This window comes from Chrysemys picta, chromosome 2, assembly GCF_011386835.1.
Source record: "Chrysemys picta bellii isolate R12L10 chromosome 2, ASM1138683v2, whole genome shotgun sequence".
In the NCBI taxonomy this organism is placed as follows: Eukaryota; Metazoa; Chordata; order Testudines; family Emydidae; genus Chrysemys; species Chrysemys picta.
Genome location: NC_088792.1, coordinates 64,809,281 through 64,827,905, shown reverse-complemented (window position 1 = coordinate 64,827,905; position 18,625 = coordinate 64,809,281). Strand labels below are relative to the sequence as shown.

General features: G+C 43.8%; 1 protein-coding gene and 1 long non-coding RNA gene across 8 annotated transcripts in view; one reads left to right on the top strand and one right to left on the bottom strand.

The window, feature by feature from the left end:
- OSBPL3 (oxysterol binding protein like 3) overlaps positions 1–18,625 on the top strand; it is a 121,773-nt gene that overhangs the window by 14,781 nt on the left and 88,367 nt on the right. For 2 of the 7 annotated variants that reach the window (XM_065583387.1, XM_042861546.2), the window contains exon 1: positions 7,638–7,733. The exons of the other annotated variants lie outside the window; for them this stretch is intronic. The gene's annotated coding sequence lies outside the window, so the exon portion shown is untranslated. Of the gene's footprint in view, positions 1–7,637; positions 7,734–18,625 lie in introns of those variants that run through there. 7 annotated transcript variants of the gene reach the window in all.
- On the bottom strand, positions 5,965–15,530 carry LOC122174796 (uncharacterized). Its single transcript, XR_006177107.2, has 3 exons — positions 15,390–15,530; positions 14,244–14,317; positions 5,965–6,102 (listed from the first exon to the last, which is right to left on the bottom strand). It is a non-coding gene; the product is annotated as an uncharacterized LOC122174796 (long non-coding RNA).

Genomic DNA, 18,625 nt, shown 5'->3' with positions numbered 1-18,625 from the left:
ACTCCAGTGAAATGGGCTAGCGAAAGGATCTGAGTCCTCGCTCCCACTTCCTTTACCCAGAAGCCTCCCTACCCTTGAGGACTCCCCTTCCACTCTCCTGTCTGGCAGAGTCCTCAACAAGGCTGGGCCCAGGATTCCTGGGGGGCTCGACCCCCAACCCTGCTGTGGTCACCTAGGGCAGGGACTAGGGTGTCCCCACTCCAGGGTACTCTCTCTGCACTGAGCACCTCCCTGACCCACTGATCATTTCATACAATTTAAAGCAAATACAAGTTGTTTAATTAACAATTAATTTAAAAAAAAGAATAAGAAAAATGGGAGAGGTTAAAGGAAAACACATCACCCCGCTCTGTGGCAGGGAACATCACAAACAGTGTCTCTGGACGTCAGGGCACTTCAGTCTGTTCCTTGTAGGTCCCAGGCTCCTTCTCAGGCCCTGGCTGCGCTGCAGGGATGCTACGGGTTGGACACTTGCAATGGTGGTGGCCATACACCTCCGGGCTTTGGGTGGTGGGACCCTTCTTCCCAGCATCAACCCCCTGTCGGGTTAAGATCCCCCTCCCAGTCTGGCCAAGGGGCCCCCTCCCACCCCTTGGCTGGGGGTGTCTTTCTGCACTGGGCCCTTTGCCCAAGGTCTCCCGCTTGGCTGGCCCCAGTTCCCCACCACACGTGGCTCTGTGGCTGCTGCTCTGCTCCCAGCACAGGATCTACTCTCTCCCTGGGCTGCTACTGTGACTCTGCTCCCACCTCTGACCTGCTTCCTGGGCTGCTTTTCTGGCCCCTCTGGTTCTGGCACGGCTCTGCTCCCAGCTCAGCTCGGGCCTCTGCTCTCTCCTTAGCTCAGCCCCACTCTGTCTGACCCAGGCAGTGCCAGCTCACACAGAGGACGGGAGCCCCCTGGCCTCCTGACTCCCTGATTAGCCTGCCCACCCTGTCATTCAGGCTGACCTGGACCACTGGCTTCTCCTCATTGTTCTTGGAGACTGTCAGTCTCAGGGTCCTGATTTCCCATCAACCCTTCCCCTTTTAGTGCTGGGAGCTAGCCAACCAAAACACCCCCACTGAGTGTTAGTAAGGGGGCAACAGTCCCCTTACACACGGATAGAAAGCAGATATCTGCAATTTTGCACTCTACTCTTTTCACTCCTGCTGAGATCCACCTGTTTCTCCCTTCAGTGTGTACTCTTCTCTTTCCACTCCTACTCCCCAAAAGTCTGTCAATCTCTTTAATCACTGGGGCGGGAAGAGTCTGAAGCGCCCACTCTGGTACTAGGTATGGGAAGGATGTGAGGTGCTTGGGTTCTCAGGTCACTATACAAAGCATGCTACTGTCTGACTCTTCTCCATCCACTCCTTACTTAGTTGCTCTGCTCATATTTGATTGGTTTCTGATAGCAGAGCATATAAGGCAGGGAGGAGAGTGGAAAGCCCTTGGGTCACAAACCTCCTATCCACTCCTTAGCAGTATTATTGGTACACTGTTTAAAAGTGTCTACTTATAATAGATGTTCAGTGTATTATTTTAAAATATATAAATAAATACATTGAAACGTCCACTCAGGCTTGGCTGGGACTGGTTTTAAAACAGGAATAGCTCCTGCCAAAACAGAGTAGTTTGTAAGAGTGTGATACAAGAAATTACAGCATAGAACGGGGGTTCTCAACCTGTTTCTTTCTGAGGCTCCCCCAACATGCTACAAAAACTCCAGGGCCCGTGGCAGGGGGAATGGGGACTCAGTGCTCCAGGCTGGGAGGGGCCCTCAGGCAGGGCTGGCTTTATGACCCGTGGGGCCCGATTCCAATACCCGGCGGCAGTCTGGGGCTTCAGCGGCACTTCGCGGCGGGGGGTCCGTTCCGGGTCTTCCGTGGCACCGAAGGACCCCACACCGCCGAAATGCTGCCGAAGACCCCCGGAGCGGACCCCCCCCACACCGAAATGCTGCCGAAGACCCCCGGGGCAGGGCCCTCTTAGGCGCGGGGCCGGATTCCATGGAATCGGGTGAATTGGCTTAAAGCCGGCCCTGCCCTCAGGCATAGGTATAGTTTGACTGGAGGGGGACAGAGGCGCTCGAGACAGCTCTGCATGCTGGGGTCCGGGGGGGGGGGGGGGGGTGCCACCTCTACCCCCTGACTCACTTCAGCAGGCCACCCAGCCTGTCTGGTTGTGTGTGTGGGGGGGGCACAACCAAAAATTAGACCTCAAAGTGGGGTACGGGGGTGCAGTTCAAAAAGTTTGAAAACCGCTCAGGGAGAAGGTTGCTAGGGGCTGTGTGGGGAGGGGCATAGCTCAGGATACAGGGCGAGGGATAGCTAGGGGCTATGCAGGAAGGGTGTACCTCTGGGTACAGGGAGAAGGGTAGCTAGGGGCTGTGTGCAGAGAGGAGGGTAGCTAGGGGCTGTGTACCAGGAGGGTCCCCTCTTGTGGTTGCTGTTTCCCAAGGGCTCTGCAAGTCCTGGAGCCAGGTCCTCCCTCCCAGGAGGCTCTTACCAGCTGCCCGAGCAGTCAAAGGAGGCTGGGAGCTGAGGAGCAGCCACAACCCTGGGCAGCAGCAGGAGACCGGGGGGAATGCTGCGGCTGCCCACTCCATGGCACCATGCAGAGCAGCAGCTGCCCTGCGTTGCCCAGCTCGGGCTTCCTGCCTCCGACCTGGCCAGGGAGCAGGGTCTCGGGGGTGGGGAGAGAGGGGTGGAGCTGCTCTGGGTAAGGCACTTGCAGTTTGGGGTGCCAACGCTCCCCGTGCCCTCCAACTCCACACATGGGCTCAAGGCTTCTGCCCCGGGGAGAGCACCAGGGCTGTGGGATTCAGCCCCACAGCTACTGGCTTTAGCCCCATGGGGGCCCACATGGGGCTATGGACCCCTTGGTTGAGAACCACTGGTGTAGAAGAAGCCTACAGAGCCCATGAACTATATACTGATCCTTATTTTCTGAAACTGTTTAAATATTTAAAGTAAACTACTAGGTCACTGTCCTAGCTGCTTGTAATAATTTCCTTATTCAGAGAGTAAATTGAGGTAACAAAGTCCACCTAAACCAGTGGTTCTCAACCATGGGTTCACAGAGGTCTTCCAGGAGGTACATCAGCTCCTCTAGATATTTGCCTAGTTTTACAACAGGCTACATAAAAAGCACTAGTGAAGTCAGTACAAACTAAAATTCATACAATGACTTGTTTATACTGCTCTATTATACTATACACTGAAATGTAAGTACAATATTTATATTCCAATTGATTATTTTATAATTATATGGTAAAATGAGAAAGGAAGCAATTTTTCGATAATGTGCTGTGACACTTCTGTATTTTTATGTCTGATTTTGTAAGCAAGTAGTTTTTAAGTGAGGTGAAACTTGGGGGTATGCAAGACAAATCAGACTCCTGAAGGGGGTACAGTAATCTGGAAAGGTTGAGAGCCACTGACCGAAACAATTTTAGTAGCCTTTTATGCTCTAATGCAGAACTTTGCGCAAGTTCTCAGTGTGCATCCTTGGCTTCCTTCTTTTTAAAGGGAAATTAATGAATAAACAACATTCCTCTAAATGTTTGGCCAGTCCGGTCTGTGGGTGGGGGGAAGGGCCAGGGCAGTGAACAGAGTAAGCTGTAGCATCTTGGATCCACCTCTTCTTAATGCAAACATGCTGCTGTTATTGTGTGTAATGCAGCTGACAGCTCCTTGAAAGCCACCTTCCTTCCTTTGCTGCTCCCACAGTAGTCCCTAAGGTGGATGACCACAACCCCATGGCATTGGCAGGGCTGCACTCTTAAGCAACCCACAAATTCATGGTTTTTTTTTTTTTCTCTGCTCCCATGGCACTCAGCTAAAACTGTATACAACTAAGCTCATGGAGCCCCCAGTGAATGTCCACGCCCATCTCAGGTAGCTTTCCGCCCAGGGCCAGCTCCAGGCACCAGCTTAACAAGCAGGTGCTTGGGGCAGCCAAGGGAGAGGGGCGGCACCTGTGGCAATTCGGGGGCAGCAGGTCCCTCACTCCCTCTAGGAACAAAGGACCTGCCGCTGAACTGCCACCGCCGATCGTGGCTCTTTTTTTTTTTTTTGCTTGGGGTGGCAGAAATGCTGGAGCCAGCCCTGTTTCTGACTTCTGTGAGTGGGGGAACAAAGAGGGGAAGCCACAAAACAAGAGCAAAAGAACAAAAATAAGTCCAACATATTAAAGAAGAAGAGGTGGGTTGGTGAAACAGGAGAGAAAATAGGCAGCGGGGAGAAGTTGGTGACAACTGTGCTGCAGCATGCATGAATGAGAGAAAATAAAATGGATACCTATCTGTCGGTCGCTAGGGGTCTTCTTAAGAAAAACATTGGGTGCCAGTGCTTCTTGAAAAACAGAAGAGGTGGTGGTAGGGTATCTTGCTGTCTCACTTCAACTCTTATAGTGTGTGTGTGTGGTTTTTTTTTTTTAATTAGCTGACCAGAAATGCTGATGAACCCATATATCGTTAGCTGACAGCTAGAAATAAATCTTCAGAGCTAGGTACTGGTTATGAATTCTTGAGATGGGGAAACTAGAGCTTGATGTGTAAAACTTACCATTAAAACTGGAATTTACAGAAATCTTTGTTCCGTGCCATGAGACAAAGGTCTCTTTAGTGCTTTTCCATTAAGTAATAGAGAGGACGAATGGCTGACTAGGTTTGGAGAAGGACAGATGTGCACATTGCAGTGCAACCTGTAGACCAGCATTTTTAAAACTGGGGGTCCTACCCAAAAGGGGATCCCAAGCCTATTGTAGGGGGGTTGCAATATTGCCACCCTTACTTCTGTGTTACCTTCAGAGCTGGGCTGGAGGAGAGCAGCGGCTGGGCACCCAGCTCGTGAAGGCAGTGCCGCTGCCACCAGCAGTGCAGAAATAAGGGTGGCATGGGTAATGCTATATACTGACTTTTTGTAAATAGGACTATAGCAGGGTTTAAAAGAGAACTAGACAAATTCATGGAGGTTAAGTCCATTAATGGCTATTAGCCAGGATGGGTAAGGAATGGTGTCTCTAGCCTCTGTTTGTCAGAGGGTGGAGATGGATGGCAGGAGAGAGTTCACTTGATATTTATCTGTTAGGTTCACTCCCTCTGGGGCACCTGGCACTGGCCACTGTCGGTAGACAGGATACTGGGCTGGATGGACCTTTGGTCTGACCCAGTATGGCCGTTCTTATGGTCTTATGTTATCTGTGGTACAGTTCATGCAAACTATTCTAATGTGCAGTTTCTCTTAAAAATAAATTTGAGCGCATCTATGGCTTTTAAAAATAAGCCTTAGTGTGATTTTTATAATGCACTTATATCACTCCAGGTACTTGTTGAAGAATGTCTGCTTTATTGCTGCGCAGTGTTTAATTTTTAATGTTGACTTTGTTTTGTTGGTAGACTCTTTTGCCCCAGAAATACTTTCAGGAATGTGTAGTTTCTGTGAAACTGGCACTGTAGAAAAAAGCTTGATTGCTTTGTGGTTGTGAAATGGGCAGTTGTGTTGCTGGTTCCTCTTTCTTTGGTACCAAACAATTTTTTGTATCTCTTTCCTTGGCTGTGGTCACCCATGGGCAAATATACTTTCTTATTTCTTAATTTTCCCTTCTTCTTCAGTGACTCATACCTTAAATTCTTCTGAAATCTTTTTAGAACCTTGTGAACTTGGCATACAGATATGTTAATACGTCAGCGATTCCCTCAATTCGAGGATGATCTTTACCACGGATTTACATATGGGTCCTGAAACGACTCAGGAGTCCGATCCTGGATCCACCCAAATCTACCTGCAGTAAGCACAGACATTTCCTGTCAAAGCAGCTTCTGCTGGGAGAAATTTCCCCCCCCCCCCCTTCCTTCTTTCTCTCGGTCTTTTCAGCTTTGAGGGCCAGGTGCTTCTCCTTGAAGCAGGCCGCTGCCTGATGGGTGATGTGGTACCATTGAGGTCAGTTGGTGGCTTCCTCCTCCCAGCTTGTGATGCCCATATCAGTTTTCTTGAGATACGCTTTCAGTGTGTCTTTTTGTAGCGTTTCCTCTGACCATAGGTGAGCTGAGGGCTTCTTTTGGGAGGTAAGATACAGGACTTAAGTGACTACTTGTGTGGAATTCTTTCTTCCTAAAACTAAAAAAAAAAAAGGTGAAAAATTGTCTGCCATTCAGAGTTACGAAATGTTTGGAGGAGGATGGGGTCAAATTAGCCTGTATATTTCAGTGGAGATCCAGAAGTGCACTGCATTGCAACAGTATTCAGGAATTCAGTCTATGTGTAAACATGGATTATCAATTGGGCCAACAAAAAACAAGCAAAGTGACTTGTGGAAAGAACTTGCTGAGGTATTCAGGAGATGAAGAGCAAACTCTATAATCTTATCAGGCTGGCTGATATATCAACAGATAACTTGAGTGTCACACAGGCATGTTCTGTGTTACAGGCTAAAGTTTTGGGGTCTTGCTTACAATGCCAAGAAGAGAGCAGAGCTTGGCTGAATGAAGGAAATGCACTGTGTGCTGAGGTATCTGACGAAGAGTCTATCTTCACTACCGAGTTACCGCTGTAGTGATGTAGACTTAAGTTACTCCTCTCCCGTTCGTGTAGCTCAAATGAGAATCACTCCACTGCAGGGCAACACTCAAGTTGTTTTGTCCACACTGGTGCTGCACTACTTGTGTGTGTTGCTAGGACTTCTGGGGCGTGACCCATGGTTCTTTGTGCTGCAGTAAGGTGAGCTCTTCTATGAATTCTTTCCCATTGAATTGTGGGGGAACTTGTCTGTTCTTTCTGGGCATAGTAGCGAGGGGTAGGGGTGGATTGGAGAACTAGTTGCACTCACATGGTGCTAGCCAGCATCCATGCTACAGAGTGGTTGTGCTAGTAGCTGAATAAGGCTGTCTACACTAGCACTTTTGTTGGTAAAACTTTTGTTGGTCCGGGGTGTGGGCAAGACTCAAATTAGGAGTAATGCTCTAGTTATAACTCGAGTTAACTTTCCAGTAAAGACAAGGCTGAGCAGTCCTTTCTACGCAGATAGGTCTGCTCAGAAAGCCACCGCTGTAGGGCTGTGGGAAATTATCCAATTTTGTTTTATGTGGCTTTTAGTGAAGTGGGATTTTTGGTTTTTAGGCAGAAAAGCAGCTTTTTGGAGATCAAAATAGTGAAGCTTTCTACTTGCAACTCCCTTCTATTACCTTGAACTATGAAATTACTGTCTAAAGCCTGGACCTTGTAGGCCATGCTAAAACTGCAATTATTCATCGTGGTGTGTTAATATGGTTTTTTGGCTTATGCCTCTCATTTTTTTTTCCTGCTTTGGTTTAGGGATGACTTAGGTTTTGGCAGGAAAGATCCTTTCTCTCCCCCTTCTTCTCCCCCCCCCCCCAAATAGTAATTGCTCATTATTTATTTCTTTTAAAATAATCACACCAAAAGTCTACATATTTTGGTTGTGGGAAATTTGAACACTTCCACTAGCCATGTTAATTCACCAAACAGTTCTGTGTTAGAAGTGCATTAAAATGTACTCTTCTGCATATGTGTCACTTTGCTGAGATCCATATCAGAGTATCTAATGGAATGTATACAACAATATATCTCAATTATAATTTGATAAATAGCCTGTTTCTAATCAGAATATTTTTGTTTATATTTTTACAGATATAAATGGCACAAGTTGAAGCTACAAGCTTCTTGGTTTCTCAAGAAGGAATTTTATTACCTAGACAGTGAGACGTATTTAACATGGGATAGTCTAATTTGTGAGTCATTTGGAAAAAATGCTAACCAATGGATTTAGGAGTGTCTGACTAATAACTTTTACGTCACACTATTTCAACCACTCCTACACAACGCAAGTTACTGCAAGTGAAAAATGCCGGTGGGCTTTTGCTTTGTTAGCTATTTTAGTTATTTAATCTTGTAAGGCAACGACACAATGAACAAAAGTTTGGACTGATAATATTTTATAACTAGGATCCTCTCATACATCACTTCTTTTTTTTTTAAATCTACCTTTTTAAAACGTCCAGCCCTAGTATTTAACTGTTGCTTTTTATCAAAAGTATATTAAGAACTAATGAAGTAAAACAGCTAATATAAAAATACTGAGGAGTCTAGCTTCACAGGCAGCTCATGACTCGGTGGTGGTTATTTCAGGAACACAATAACAAATGGGAAAAGGGAGAAGTTGATAGCAATGGCTATAAATTAGCAGTTATAAAGTGTAGACCACTGGTAAGAAAACCTAAAGTCTATAGGTTGATGACGATACGGATTTTTTAAAAGAACTCTTGGCCTCCAGCAATGATGTAAACCAATTACTAGACAGAGATGGTAATATCAATAATGATGCCTAAAAGGCAGAAGTGCTCAATAAATGCTTCCAATGTGTATTGGGGAAGAAGCTAGATGAAACTATTCACAGATAATGAAGTACTTTAATATTTTCTTTAGTCTCTGTCAAAATAAAAACAGCAATGGCTAAAGCTAAATATCTTCAAGTCTGCTGGACTGGAGAAATGAAAAGATCTCTGAGCCATTGACGTTAATATTTAATAAATCTTGGAATACTAGGAAAGTCCCAGAGGACAGGATAAAAGCGAATGTTGCTCTAAGAGTTACAAAGGGTAAATGGGATGACTCAGGTAGATTGGCTAGCTTGATGTTGATCCTGGGTAAAAGGATGATATAGGATGGCAACATTATTGGCTTCATGCAGGAAGCACTTTGAAGTTCTATGGTCTGTCTTACTGAGGTCAGACAAGATGATCATAATGGTCCCTTCTGGCCTTAAAGTCTATGAATATAGACGCAACCTAAAATTATTTATCTTCAATCTGCAGACTAACTTTTTTTAGCTTTCCAGTTGAACATCTACCCCAGACCTTGTCAGAAACAGCCTCTTGGCACAGGGCTTTCATTACTCTACAGGTGTGTCTATGGGTATGTCTACATAGGAATAAAAATCCTGTGGCTGGCCTGAGTCAGCTGACTCAGGCTCCTGGGGTGAAAAATCTGTGTAGCTGTTTGGGCTCAGGCTGGAGCCCAAGCTCTGGAACCCTGTGAGGGTGCAGAGTCCCAGAGCTCAGGCTCAAGACTGAATGTCTTCATAGATATGTTTAGCCCCACCAGCCCAAGTCAGCTGACCCAGGCCACCCATGTCCATGCTGTGGGTCTTTTATCCCTGTGTAGATGTACCCAATGGTGCCACTCTTCAAGCCCCTAAAGCTACAAAATGTGATTGTCTTATCAACAGGGGTAGCTTTAACTAAAGGTCATAACTGAAAACCTTGGGTATATTTTAAGGTAACTAATTTAATAATAGGTGGAGGAGGTCAACATAGGTCACTTTTTCCTTCTTTCCTATGTGGATTTCCCCTTCTGTTTGTTAATATAACCCTGAAGCCATTGTACAGTGCCCTGGAACCTTGGGGGGCAGGGATGGCTTCCATTAAGAAATCTATTACTTATTTATTTTATTGACTTTAATCTCACTCCAGGCTAAAATTTCATTGTCTTTCATGGCAGCACTCTGCTAATTTGGTGCTTTTGGTGCATTATGATTGGAGAGGGGACCTTAAAGATTCAGAATATGTTAGGAAAAGTCAGTAATGTACTTTCAGCCTTGGTGATAGTCTTGAAAATGCAAACCGATATTCATAAGGAAAAGAGCTAGAAGCTCATTACATTTTTTTTTTTTTAAAAGAGCTGACACTGATATTTGTAGATTTCCCCTTCCTCCTCCACCAGAGTCATAGTGGGTCAAAGGCTTCATGGGCCCCAAAGGCCAGATGGGAGAATCAACTTTTCTTTTCTTCTCATGTGATGCGTCTCTTTCTAGCCTAAAGTCAGTTTAATGAGGTTATCAGACTTTCCCGACGGGATTGCTTGAACTCAGAATAGCTAGAGAAAGCAGATGTTTAGATTCCTTGCACTTGTGCAAGTAGAGAAGTGATCCAGTGAATTCTCTCTCCAGACTTTAAGTAGAAGGCAAGTTATTAGGGAGCATAATTTCAGCCCAGAGGATGGACTTCATTGCTCTGACAAGCTTTCATATAGTAAGAAACTTCCTCATACATAGAGAGCTGGAGACAACTAGGCTTTAAATTTTTCTCTACCATCAAAAATAGGCACGGGGAGGAAAATCTTAGACATGGGGAGAACTTTCATTTTCTTTTTGGGATGATGCATTATACTTAGTGGTGCCGCCTAAAACGGAGGCCTGGTGTGGAGAGGAGAAATGAGCTTGGTCGTAACCTTGGGGCACATTGGGTGTATTTTATGGTCTGCCAGTGGGAGGGAAATTGTTCAATTCCCACCCATGAAGGTATCTTCTAAGATTCATTACTTCCCAGAGATGACTAGGAAGATATTGTGCATATAGATAGTGTTCTGGAATCTTTGAGACTAGCTCCATGTATCATCTTCTCATAAAAGTGTATATACTTCTGTCTTGCTTTACTAGTTTCTCAGCTAGTTTATTTCAGTGTTTTTGTCGTATTAACCAATGGTTCTGAAGCTTAGCAAATGAAAGAATAACGGACAAACTTTTCTGTGGTGTGCTAAACCTGTCTCTTTTTTTTTTTTTAAATGTGTTTTGAGTTGTGAGCATGTGCAGGACTGTTAGCCCCTACCTGATCTGGCAGAGCTTATTTCACATTCTGTCCTCAATAGTTTCAGATAAGAGTAATGAAAAACATAAATATGTAACATGCCCCCAGCTATGCTGGAGCTATTGCATCTTTCCTGGAAACAGCCCATCTAAAGAAAATACGACTTGAGTCTGTTTTCAATTCTCAGAAACTACAAGACAAAGAATAGCTGAAGTGGGGGGGGGCGTGCGGGAGAGGGTGGAAACCTTAATTGTGCATATATTTTGTTTTTAGATGTTGCCAGAAATTTTCAATAATTTTATTGCTAGTTGTAGGAAAGGCATGTGAAGATTGCAAATACTATTTCTTATAATACTAAGAATTAATACTTAGCTTTCCTATAGCATTTTCATCCATAGATCTCAAAGCACTTTACAAAGAAGATTGGTATCATCATTCCCATTTTCTTCAGGAATTTGTGATGACTGCCTCATTCTCAGCAGTCTGGCCTAAGGGAAATTGAGGAGTAGGTGCTGGGTTTTTCTCCTCCATGCTTCCCTACTGTGGTGTTTTATAGCTATACATTTATTTTCTAAGGAGGGCACCTCCTTATACCTGATATACTCCATGGCGACTTTGTCCTGTTGAGGCCTCTGGGTGTCAGCCATCAGCCACCCACCTTCCGAGTTCAGGGGGACGAGACAAGGCTCCTCAGACCCAATCACTAATGGGATCTATTTAGCGAGAAAGGGCTACCTTGAGCTATTGACTCCCCTTAAGGCTTGGCTCTCTCTCCAATGCGCTCATAACATCAAGCAGCCTGGAACTTTTATCTGATTAAGTATCAGGTATTCCTCATATAAAAACTCCTGTCCAGGACTACAGCAAACAGGTCACTTAGTATCTCAGACTCACCAAGTTTGCACAATATCAAGATTTCCTCTAAAGCAAGGACAATTCTTTCCTTCTTACACTGAGCATTCTCATCTCAAGAAGTGCACAGTGGTTTTTAGTAAGACTGGAAAGTACAGGACTCAGTGTGGTATAAATGCATGCATACACACATGCTGTTTTAAAAACACTGGTTCAGTAAATGTTAATAGCAACTATATTAAGTTAAAATTATAATGGAAAATCAAATCAATTGACTACATGATCTCACTGGCTTGTGCAACCGGAGACCTATTTTCAGAGAGTGCCTTGGCTTTTACTCTTAGTCCAGTAAAGCATAGTCACATAGTGAGAATGGCACACCTTGATTCTGTTGAGGGGAATATCTGGGTGCTGCATGAGCACTTTACCCTGTCAGAAATTGATACTAGCATTTAGTATTAATCAGAGATTATTTTTGTGCATTCCATGGTTCAGCAGGAAAGAAGTAATGTTGCATTGGTCTAATGCAGGGGTTGGCAATCTTTCAGAAGTAGTGTGCCGAGTCTTCATTTATTCACTCTAATTTAAGGATTTGCATGCCAGTAATACATTTTAATGTTTTTAGAAGGTCTCTTTCTATAAGTCTATAATATATAACTAAACTATTGTTGTATGTAAAGTAAATAAAGTTTTTAAAATGTTTAAGTAGCTTCATTTAAAATTAAATTAAAATGCAGAGCCCCCCGGACCGGTGGCCAGGACACGGGAAGTGAGAGTGCCACTGAAAACCAGCTCGTGTGCCGCCTTCGGCACATGTGCCATAGGTTGCCTACCCGTGGGCTAATGCTTTTTAATCAAGAATTTTAATGAACATCATTTAATAAAAAAGCCTCCCCCCCACTATGAGGCAAGTAAATGGTCTCATTTTACAGATGGGAGGAAATGCGGAATAGAGTAAGTGTGTGACTTTGGGTACAAAACAAGAAGTCTATGACCGAGCCAGGGCAATCCCTAAGTCTTCTGCCCCCAGTTCTTTACCTTAAAGAAAGAAAATAGCCTGGAAGAGGTCTGATATAGTAGGGTCACTAATATCCTATCTTTAGCCTGAGTTAAAAACAAAACAAAAAAGTCTAAATATTTTAATTCCTGAATTTGTATATAAATGGCTGCTACTCTTCTATCAACAGTTGTTTCTCTTGGCTGGTACTAACTAGAACAAGTGGCTAAGATTTTTGGGTAGTTTTTTAAATTTGTTTAAAGCTGCTCCCAATGCCCAGGATCCTATGTAATTAATCAAGGCCATAACACTTTTTCTTGATCCTTCTATATTCGGCTATAACAAACTAGTGCCTAGATTCAGGATGGATGGCAACTGGGCTAAACCCTCCCGTTTCAGTGCCCTACAATTGTTCATATTCTGTCACAAGATAGGGAGGAACAGAGCTTGTAACAGCGTGATTGAAGTGGTAACTAGCATAACTAAACATAATAGATCTATAAAGAATATGAGCCCTGTGTACTGCATTGCAAACGCTTGCAGTAAAGTTTGTGTGCAAGGAAAACTGTGGAAAAGTAGTGTCTGATCAGTTTAGAAGGAAGTTTTCTTGGCTGGCCTGCACTTTAGGAACAGGAGTTAGTTAACTTCTGAAAGCATCACAGTAGGACTTATGCAACACGGGACTATGCACCACTTTTCCTAAAGGCTTTGGGGGCAGCCCAAGTTGTTCCCACTCAAAATTCTTCCACCTCTCACTGAAGTTGTGGATTCCCTTTTATCTTGAGCTTATCCTCTAATTCAGCCCCATGATTAGATAGACTTTGTGGTTAAAGAAGCCAGCAGTACCTAGGCACTGTGATAATACAAATAAATAGCAACAACTTGTGTTCCTTGTACCTTGGGTAGTGCAAAGATGTCCTCATTTGCATGTGGTTGAACCCCAATCTTCAATAGGTTTACATCCTAGTAAACATGGTAGACTGAATACATTCTATCTTGTTTTATTAGAATGAATATGGAACACAAGCTCTCCTGTGTCTCTTCTGTTAACATGACGGAGAAAACAGGTCATAAAATATGCAAAAGCTCCAACAGTCACACACAAATAAAAGAATGAGCCAGTTATTTGGTTTCCAAGAGTATATTATAATGGTGGAAACTATAGAAGGCTCTTACCTTGGAGCTAGTTAGATCTAAGTGATATAAACTGGCATTGTTGCTTTTTGAGGAAGAGCTGATGAGTACAATGAGTTTCTTTAAAGAATGGTGATGAGTAAGGCTTCTAGAAAAATGGAAATGTAGATTATGGGGAAGTTTCTCTTACAGCGAACTAATGAGCACAAGAATGATTTGTTGCTTTCTCAGACATACAGTATGTATGTATATGCTCTGCACAATGAGTGAATGAATGTTTGTCTTAATTTGAAATGCGGGGCTACAGCATGGTGTGTTGCTTTAGAAAATTAGCAAGTGGAAAGGAGACTAGTTGTTGCTTTTGTGTGGCCAAGTCTACACGTTTTGTTATATTTGCTAGAAATGCATTGTCTCACTATTCCTCCTTTTTGTTTTTCTGAACCATGGACTATATCTGCAAAGTAATACTTTTTTTTTTTTAATTTGACACATCTACTCAGTAGTAGTGGATGTTGGACTTATTTTTGTGGGAGTGGTTAGTGCATGGCTCTGAATGAAAATGAGCAAAGTCCTTTCAGTCAGTAATTTTGAAACTTTTTTTGAGCTTCTAATAAATCTATAAAATGTGAAAACTGTGTACTTCCCCGTCCCCACCACCTTCTTTTGTGCTGCACCTTACACCTGGATCATCCTTGCTTTCTTCTTTCAAATCCATTAATTCACATGATCTAGTGCCTGGTCAGATCGCCTAAAATGAAATAATAAAAACGAACATACATAACTTTAAATAACTGCAGAGACAACAGGTGATAGCTCCTGAGTGTGTATCTCCTTTCTATTCAGTCTCCCTTTCCCTTTTGTCATCTTTTGTGAAGATTTCTGCCTAGCCTAGGTTCAGGAGCGTCGCCAGCTTGCGGCGGAAGGTCCCGCCCCGAAATGCCGCCCCCCCACAGAGGAGGCGAAAGGTCCCGCCGCCGAAATACCACCGCGGTCACCGCCCCCCAAATCGCAGCGCCCTAGGTGACCTGCCTAGTTTATGAACTTCTTGGTGGGAGGATGGTGACACGGGAACATAGAAACTGTCATACTGTATCGGCCCAGTGGCCCATCTATTTCATGATCCTGTCTCTAGCAGTGGTCAATAACAGATGCTTCAGAAGAATGTCTGTACTGGACAGTTAGGGAATAACCTGTCCCTAGGAAAAGCTTCTTCCTAAGCCTCCTCAGGTAGAGGCTGACTATATAATATAATATATATATTGTAATATACAATATTATAAATATTGTGGCAGCATCTAGAGGTCCCAGTTAGGATCAGTGTCACATTGTGCTAGGCAGTGTACACACATGTAAGAGAAGACTGTCCCTGCCACTAACCGCTTACAGTTGAAGTCAGTGGTGCGCAAACTTTTCCAGTTGTGCCCTCCTCCATTACTGCACAGCCAAGGCTTCCTCCACTGTGCAGCTTGGGCGGAAGGCAGAGCTGGGGGAGGAATTGGGGCTAGAGGCAGGGAGGGAATGAAGACAGAGCTGGACTGGGGGCAGAGCAAAACTGGGATGGGGGGGCAGAGTGGGATTGGGGGATGGAGCTGGGTCTGGGGGCTGAACAGGGTTGGGGGAGGAGCAGGGTTGGAAGTGTGGTGCTCCCTCCCCACCCTCCGTGGGGGCTGTCCCATGCTCTGCTGCACTCTCCCCCTCAAAAAAAAATGTTCCTCTGTGCCCCGCTGGTAGGGCACCACTCCATAGTTTAGGGTAGTTACTGTTGATTTGGAAAGGGTTAACTGCACTTTGAATCAAACATTGTGAAGGTTAATTCACACCTAGTTTCTTTATTGCCAGTATGAGTTATGCTGACCCTCTGACTTCATCCAGGTGCTACTACAAAAGTTCTCCTGTTGATTGGGTAGAAAGTAGCACCGTCAAAAGTCCTCTGGTAACCAAAAGCTGACCTAGAGGAAGAGTAGTGTCAGCTTGTCTCTCTTGTAGGCAGGGGTAAGAGTGTGGCAGATCTGCAAGAACAATGGTCAGGGCCATAAAAATGTGAAAAATTGATACAGATGTTCGGCTAAGCGTGGAAGACGACGACTGAACAGTCAGCCATTGCGATCGTTTGCCATTTGGTCTGTTCCTGCACGGCTGCTAGGGCTGAGTCCAACATTGGAACAGACTTCATAGATGTTCAGTGAAATGTTAAAATATGTTCAGACTCTTCAATGACACAAACAGTCTTAATTCATAAGTAGGTTGCCTTTTAGCTAAACACTTGAAATATGTGCTACTTTCTCTGACCAGCATCATCTAATGTACAGTGACATTTAATTGTCTTTAGGCCCTGAGGAATGGGATTGAGTGCAAGACTTCAGTATTGCTTAGTTAATGAAATTCTAGTCTTTGACCTGGAGATGGAGAACATCATAATGTTTTTGTTGTTGTTGTTGTTTTTTGTGTTTTATTTTTTTTAATTTTTCTTTTCAAAGGTTGGCTTTATTTGTGATCCAACTAGGAGCCTTAACATGGTCTCAAGTTAGGATGTGGCTGTTATAACAGGGGACAGGATGCTTGTTGGAATTATTTATGCAAGGTATTGCTACAACACTAATTTAACCATAAATACCTTTATTAAACTCAAAGGCCAAATGGTATTTATGCAATTGCTGTAAACATGCATAAAAAGCCTAAATAATAAGCAATTTACTACATCCAAACAGTAACAAAACACTTATCCGCATTTGATCAAGATCCTTACAAATGGGCGAAACCCAGGGGTGCTTAGACCCATATTGGCTTGCTCCAAAGTGGTCAGTCAGGTATTGGCAATGAACCCTTCTAGAGTTTACTTTTTTTATACCTTTCAACAAACAAGTGATGTCATTGCCAAATACTGACCTCAGCTAAAAACCTACTTGAGACAGTTGACCCTTTTTTCCAGACTTAAACCCAGATAAGATTTGCAACCTCCTTTCCTCACTATCTCTTCTTGTTGATTAACAATTTTTCCTTTGCAACTGGGTTCACATAGGCCCTAATTTTTGAGATAACACTGGTATGTGGGGTAGGTAGGATCATGTTGGCTCATTTTAAGCAGATTTTTTTTTATTTAAAATAATTTGCAGTTACCCCTATTGGTCAGAGGCCTTCTTTTTAGAAACCTCCCTGTATTTCCAGAAAGCTTATACCCAAATAAATCCCTTAGGCTAGGTCTACACTACCCACCTGAATCGGCGGGTAGAAATAGATTTCTCGGGGATCGAATTATTGCGTCTCGTCAGGACACGACAATCGATCCCCAAATCGACGCTCTTACTCCACCAGTGGAGGTGGGAGTAAGCACCGTCGATGGGGAGCTGTGGAGGTCGATTTTTGCCGCCGGCCTCACAGCGGGGTAAGTCGGCTCCGATAGGTCGAATTCAGCTACGCTATTCGCATAGCTGAATTTGCGTATATTAAATCGACCCCTCCCCCCCCCCCCCCCCCCCCCATAGTGAAGAGCTGCCCTTAGTCTCTAAAGTGCCACTGGACTCCTCATATTTCATTAGTTAATCTTTGAACTAGACCTTCTCCCTGCTTCATTCCTTCTGACCTTGTAACTCATTTTCAAGGCCTTCCTTCTACTTGCTACTCAGGGCCTCTCACTCGCGCACACACGCACACTCTAATTCTTTAATTTCATATTTATCCTACAGTGCTAATGAATGCAATCTAAGGATTCCCTGCCCCTCTTTCCTTGTAGGGAATATTTTGTAGCTGCCAACAAAACAAACGTTAACACTTCTGTACCTACACCATGGAGTACACCCTTGAAATTTTGAGACCCAGGATGTTGATTTTGCTACTGAAATGTGTGAGTAACACGTAGCCTGTGCAAGGTAGCTATACAAAAGCTCAGATACAATGGCATTTATTTATTGTATTTGGACTAAATGGTAGACAACTTTGAGACCTTAGTATTTAACTCGTTACCTAGAGGAGAAACTTATGTTCTTGCATAAGTACGTGAGGCCTGATTGTCCTTTTTCATTTACATCAGGGTAACTCCTTACTTATATCAGTGTTAAAGGAAGGAAAACCAGGCCCATGGCATTTCTAGAATTGATTTTGCAATGTACAAAATCTAGCAAATTATAAACATACCAACACATGTTCTCGCTCTCCAGGTGTAGACATAGCCAATCTGTGTGTATTAGGTTTCATTTACTGAGAGGGAGAAGATGGAATGCTTGTTTTTTAAATGAACAATAATTGGATTACCATGCTTGATTTATTTTTCTGTGCACATTGTGTGGCATCAAACTAATTGACAATCCTTGTGTGCTTGTTTGTGCAAGTGCTACTAGCTTCTTAGATTTGCCTGGGAAGTATGGGGAAAGTGGTCTGACCTATTCCATTTGGGAAATGTAGCTACCTGTAACACTCACCTGTAACACTTTTGTATCCAGTGTTTTGGCCTAGCTGTAGAAAAGAATTAAAAAAATTAGGTATTTGGGGAGGAGGAAAAATGAGGCTGATAGTGTACAGACTGGCAGTAACAGACGTGAGAAACTGTTAAAATCGCATGTGGAGTCCCCAGGCAAACAGGAAGACAGACAATTTGTGGAATGAAGCACAGGCAGTAAGTTACAGCACTTACTGGAGGCTAATTATCCTGAAGGGCTGTGTACCAGAATTGCATAAACAATGTGCAAGACCTGACATAGGCTCTCTAAAAATCAGCTTGTTAAACACCAGGACGAATAAATGCAACTTTGTTTCTAGTGTTTGGAAGCAAGAAAGAAATTGTATATAATGCAGTGATGGATGAGAATTTGGGTGCCTACGAACATGGTATCATTTACAACCTATTAAAAATCAAAGTGGGAGAGAGAATGCAGTTCTTGGGTCAGAAGAGTGTTTAACACAAACCGAAAACTGAGCTAGAATTAAGGGGAGATTTTCAAAAGGTACTGCAGGCAGACAGGTGCCCAGCTCTCATTGAAAATCATCAGTTTGGCACTCAACTTCCTCCCATTCATGCCTTTGAAAAATCTTCCTCCCCCCCAAAAAAGCCCAAGCCAAAACC